Source organism: Natator depressus, chromosome 1 (assembly GCF_965152275.1).
Source record: "Natator depressus isolate rNatDep1 chromosome 1, rNatDep2.hap1, whole genome shotgun sequence".
Classification (NCBI taxonomy): domain Eukaryota; kingdom Metazoa; phylum Chordata; order Testudines; family Cheloniidae; genus Natator; species Natator depressus.
The window spans coordinates 63669080-63674842 of NC_134234.1; the positions used below are offsets into that span (position 1 = coordinate 63669080).

General features: G+C 41.6%; 1 long non-coding RNA gene across 1 annotated transcript; it reads right to left on the bottom strand.

Annotated features, from left to right (window-relative positions):
- Positions 1-1591: 1591 nt before the first annotated feature.
- LOC141982174 (uncharacterized) lies at positions 1592-4240 on the bottom strand. Its single transcript, XR_012637979.1, has 3 exons — positions 4038-4240; positions 2603-2696; positions 1592-1948 (listed from the first exon to the last, which is right to left on the bottom strand). It is a non-coding gene; the product is annotated as an uncharacterized LOC141982174 (long non-coding RNA).
- Between the last annotated feature and the right edge of the window lie 1523 nt (positions 4241-5763).

Genomic DNA, 5763 nt, shown 5'->3' on the forward strand with positions numbered 1-5763 from the left:
AGGTTGGACATTATTGTAGCTCACAACTTGAAGTGTTCTCCCTGCAGGTCACTGCTCTCAAGATCGCAATAGAGATTTTGGAGTCTGTAGAAACTATTTTATTTTTCCAGGGAAAAAGGAAATTACAAGATCTCAATCAAAATCCCGACTGTCTTATGTGAGAAGAATTGCTAACTTCATTGGGAATTACATGACTAAGATGAGCAGGATTTGTCCCTTATTTTTGTAATTAAACCACCTGCACTATAACTACCAGGAAGGAATATTATTATTGGCATCCTAGTAGAGAAGCCAATGTGCATAAAGACTGAATTCACTTCTCACTTCTAGACATCACCCCTCTACAACTCTGTTGCTGTACATTGGAGAGGCGATGTACAAGCCCTTTTATTGATGTTTTTACTCTGGGACTATTTCTGCCATCTTTGCTTAGATCGAGTAGCTCTATATTCTGTCGAAATTGGGGGAACAGCCACTGAGCAAATGCCTACTCCATAGAAGTTAATGGGGGCAGAACTGGATCTTCTCTAGGGATAAATGCTAGGAAGATCACTTTGGCATCCTTTCACAGCATCCTTTGGTATCCCTTCACTACGTTGCACTTTGGAAAGCAAAAGCCATGAATGTTTGCACAATTCTGCAGCTAACTGCAAGAGGTGATTTGCTCCAAGAAGTTGTCTTTTTTTTTTATTGATAAGATTTGGTTTTTAAAGCTTTTCTGGGGGAGGTATGCAGGGAAGGGATTAGAGAGAGCATCCCTGCTATATTTACTACAGCTATTTTTTTCTTTTAAAAAACCCCTAGTTTCTTTGGTAAACAGTTAATATGTCTGAAAAAAGATTCAAACACTTTTTCAGCTTAATATTTTCCAGGAAAATTGAGTAGTGAGGAAGGTGAAATTTTTTTTTCACACCCATCTGCGTGGGTATTAGTTGAATCTATGTTTATTATTTTATTCTGAAATCTGTATTAACTTCTTATTTAGCCAAACCTCAAATTGAAGTCAATGGGAGACTTGCCTGGGTAAGAAGTTGGCAAAAATTGAATAAGACCTTCAGGATCTGGCATGTTAATAATTATAATTTAGCACTTGTATACTGCTTTCCAGCTTCAAAGTCTCCATGAACATTAACCAGCCTAATTAATTTCATTTAGAGATGTTCTTACTGCATCTCATCCTCTGCTGAACATTGTGATACACTTACTACTGTATTGTAATTCAAAGGCTGTTATGGTAAAGATTTTGACAAGAGCAGAGAATCCCTTGTGAAAATCTGCAATTGTGCTAATTACATCAGAGGTGGGATGTCAAGATTATTCCTGGAAGCAAACCTAGTACCTCTGGACATACTGTAGGTCTACCAAGTCTACTCAGTGGAAGTGTTATGCTTATAAGAATCACACAGGATCTTTTTCAGGGGAAAAGGCAACACACCACTTTTGTTGAAGATATAACAATTAGCATATGCATTCAATCACACCACACACTGTCCCACCAGTCGATGTTATAGTTACCAGTCCAGAATCCGGATCAACCTAGTGGCCAGCTAGATTGGTCATGATAGGGAGGAGCCGGGTTCCGTCAGTCGCGACACGATGCTCTGGGGAAGTCTTGGCAGGACGAACCCAAAGTTTCATGGCAAGGCACCCTGTTTACATAGTAATTTTCCTTCATTGGGATCAATGAGTTCTGCACCATTATGCTGTAATAAACTGTTGTTTGACAAGTGCTTGTTTTCTTAAATTGTCCTTCTCATTCTTTATCACGGTTATCTTGTCCCCATTGATAGGTGCCTGTCTCATCTTTAGAGTCGTCAATTTGCCCTCCTCTGATGCTTCAATAGGGGCGTGTTGCAGCCTCTTGGTGCCCTTGCCTCTGTTTCTGGTTCCTCCCTCGTACATCTGGTTCAGCGATGGCCTTCACACTTTTCTCTTTACACACACATTCCTCATTTACACACAAAACAGAATTAATTTACACAGAACATTTTGAACAGGAACATCAAGTTGCAATGCAAAAGAAAAACAATCATGGCATTCTTTTACTGATTTTAAAATGCTAAGCCTTCAATAAAATAGTGACCTTAAAACATCTGTTACTGCCTTGAAATCAGCCCAGGCACAGATTCCAGCAGATGCATCTTTACCAAATGGCCCATTAGGCCATTCCTTTCTGCTATTCAAAAAGAGTGGCTGGCCAGATATGATCGAATCATACACCAATTCATTTAATACAGGCTACATTATTATCTGATTTATTCTTTATCCTTCATTCTAAATCATACAAATACAAACATAAAATCCTACTAGTACAGAAGGGCAGGATTTGCCTACATACCATTGCTTCTGGTAGTTTTCAACAATGGGGAACACAGATTTTATAAAATTGCCAGGGAAAGTAGAAGCCATGTTAACATTCATCTACAAGTTCTAAAAACTCACATGGAGGAACAAAGCTACGAAGCTGACTTTGAACTTACATGGCAATTATACCACAACCTCACTCATTGCTAGCTTGTCACAGGTATTGCTCATTCTTCACAGAAGAATGAAATGTGATTTTGAGATGACGAGGGAGGAGTCTGTTTTATAATCTACTTACCCCAAGAGACATTTATTCATCTGTTATGTTTAGGTGTTTTTTAAACTGGTACCACCAGGGACATTGACATAGAGAAGCATCAATAGCTCGGGCACTGTAGGAGACATGTTAAAAATGCAGGCATAGCCAAATCAGTCGCAGCTCCTGGCAGGTGGACATTTGCATGCACAAACTGGCATTTGTGTGTGGAACTTAGTGGTGCAATTAGTATATCTGGGGATGAAAAGTCTGGATTTTGCAGGTGCAGTTGGTGTGTATGCATTCAGCAATGCACCCTTTTATGTGTAGCTTTGGAAACTTTGACCTTATTATTAAAGAAGGATGGGTGATTGTCATGGGGGCTGGCCCTCTGAGAGGTCAGGCATCCAGCCTCCCGGTGACAGGCTCTGCTAAGGGGAATGAGCCAACCCAGCTCCACTTGTGGATAACTGGATAAGTAGCTGGGTGGTAGTGAATTAATTAAGGCACACGTGGGGCCTTATGAAGGGTTATGAGGACTCAGGCAGGAGGTCAGAATCTAGAGAGGAAAAAGCTCTGTAGGAGAGAGACTGTAATACATTTCAGGCAGGGAGACCTGGAAAATACCATGAGTTAGTAGGGTAGAGAGAGCAGAGCTTCAGGCAGTGAAAAAGTTCAGGGACTTGCAGCAGAAGGAGGTTTGCTTACGTACAATGTTTGGTGGTTGATTAAATAAACCAGACCACTGAAGGGGCATTGTTCACTGTATACAAGCCTCACTGAATTTCCTACTAGGAGAAAATGAGGCACAGTTCCACACCAGCTTACCAGGAGGCACTCTAAGTGTGAGTGCCTGCCGTTACCGTGATAACATAGCAAGGGTGGGAAAGTGGGCTCAGACTGTGTGGTAGCTGTGGGAATCCCAGAAATGAGTGGAGATGTTTAATGAGCTAATTCTCTCTCTTTCATTCAGGATCCCATGGAAACTTGCCCATGTATTACACTGAGAATTGTGAGTAATATCCAATGTTCCCTCTAATTTTTTCCATCCATGTGCTGAATGAATTTTGTTATGTGCACCAATATCGAGGTAATGTGTGGATGTGTGCCACCAGTAGAAACAAAAACCCTAGATATAATATATTTTTAAAAAGTTCCCATAGGGATAATTACTCCAGCCAGGACAGGTTAGGCATTTTAGATCTCACTACTCAAAGCATTAAATTTAAGTGTAAGAGAAAAATAAAAATTATGAAGTGCACAGACCAGTCAAAAACTCAGATAACAGCACTTTGAAAGAATAAAATTACAGAAAATATATGTGCATTGCAGGAAGTATCAAGAAGAAACAAAAACAACAAAAATACAAGTATGTATTGGGAGGTGAGTGTGAAAGACTGTGTGTATGAGAGACAGAGACACATACTGTGTGTGTGAGAGAGAGATGTGCTGCCCCTTTAAGTAGATCAGCACTCACCGGTCTGAAGCCTGCTTGTTCGGACACAGCAGCAGCTACCAGCAAGCTCCACCACCCCCAGGTCTGTGGAGATGAAGTACAGGGGAGGGGAGAAGGGGGACACCCTGACATCAGCATCTCCCCCCCCCCTCCCTCCATGCTGCACAGCAAGCAGGAGGCTCCCAGGAGCAGCTGCCCAGGGACTCCAAGGCAGAGGGCAGGAGCAGTGCGGCAGTGGAGGGAAGGGCACCTGAAGTGCATGGCACTTGATAGACTGCTGGGTGGCCGCACGGCCACACAACTTAGGGGGAACTTAGTTAAACACTGATAAAAATGCTATTGATTTTAGTGGTGTTGCACTGATATATAATTAGAGTAACACCATGGAGAATCAGTCCCTAGGCATTTTTCTTTGTACCCAGGATACCAGATATTTTGTAGCCTATAGCTTTAATTCATAGATGGTCCTTCATCTGTCTCTGTTTTTCTTTTGAAGAAGTAGTAAGGGAGTTTTCTAGGATCCCCAGAGAAAAAAATGCTGCTGAATTTAACAGACAAATCACAACCTTGCTATTTTTTTTAATCTTCCTGTAGTAAGAAACTATCCCTGCTATGGATGGTTCAAAATAAGGAATAACTTATTTCATTTTATTATTTCCTTAATCATTATTCAATTATACTGACTTTTTGAATAATTCCTACAGAAGTCTATTATATTTCTATAGAACCCGATTAATTTAATCTGTGAAGTGCAGAGAATTTCCCTTTTCACTTGTTCATCCCCCATTAAAGCCCCAGACTAACAGTGACCATTCTGGTCACGGAATTTTAGACAATCCTTTCTGGAGGCAGTCAACGCTCTCTTTGCTTCTGATTAAACAACACAATGGATGTTCCTTCTCCTTTTATATTAATGATTCTCAGTCTGTAGGTTGTGACTAAAATGCTGGTGTGGATCTGCATTTATATAAACATATTGGTATATCAGCTCTTCTCTGTCTACTCCAAAGAGGGGGCTGCATAGTACAACTGCTGTAAAAGTGCTGGCAACCTCATATGGAGAGTTTAAAGGGGACTTTGAATAATAATGTGTAGGTCTTCCATATACAAGCCAGTTAACAAACAGTATCTAATACAGGGGTGGCCAAATTTACTGACCCTCTCAGCCGCATGCAAAATCTTCAGAAGTTCAAGAGGTGGGGTGCGCCTGCGGGGGCTCAGAGCTTCAGCCCCGCAGGAGATGCTTGCCAAGGCTTGGGGCTTCAGCTCCACTCCTGTTGAAGCCCCAAGAACCTCCGCACCACTGGGCAGAAGCCCCTACCCCACCACCCTGCTGCAAGGCAGAGGTCCTGAGACACCCCTCCCACCCAACGCTGGTCTGGTAGGTGGAGAATGGGGTGGGGGGGCCATGAGCCACACTTTAACAGTAAAAGAGCCACATGAGCCACAGTTTGGCCACTCTGTTCTAATCAATGCACACTGGAGGGGAAAAAAAGCCCAACTATACATACCAAATGACGGGCTAAATTAACAACGACATTCAAGATGACATCTTGGAGTCATTGTGGATAGTTCTCTGAAAACATCTTCCCACTATGCAGTGGCAGCCAGAAAAGTTAACAGTATGGTAAGAACCATTAAGAAAGGGAGAGATAAGACTTTGAAAATATCATAATGCCACTACATAAATCCATAGTTTGGCCCCCCAATCTCAACAAAGATATATTAGAACTGAAAAAAGTACAGA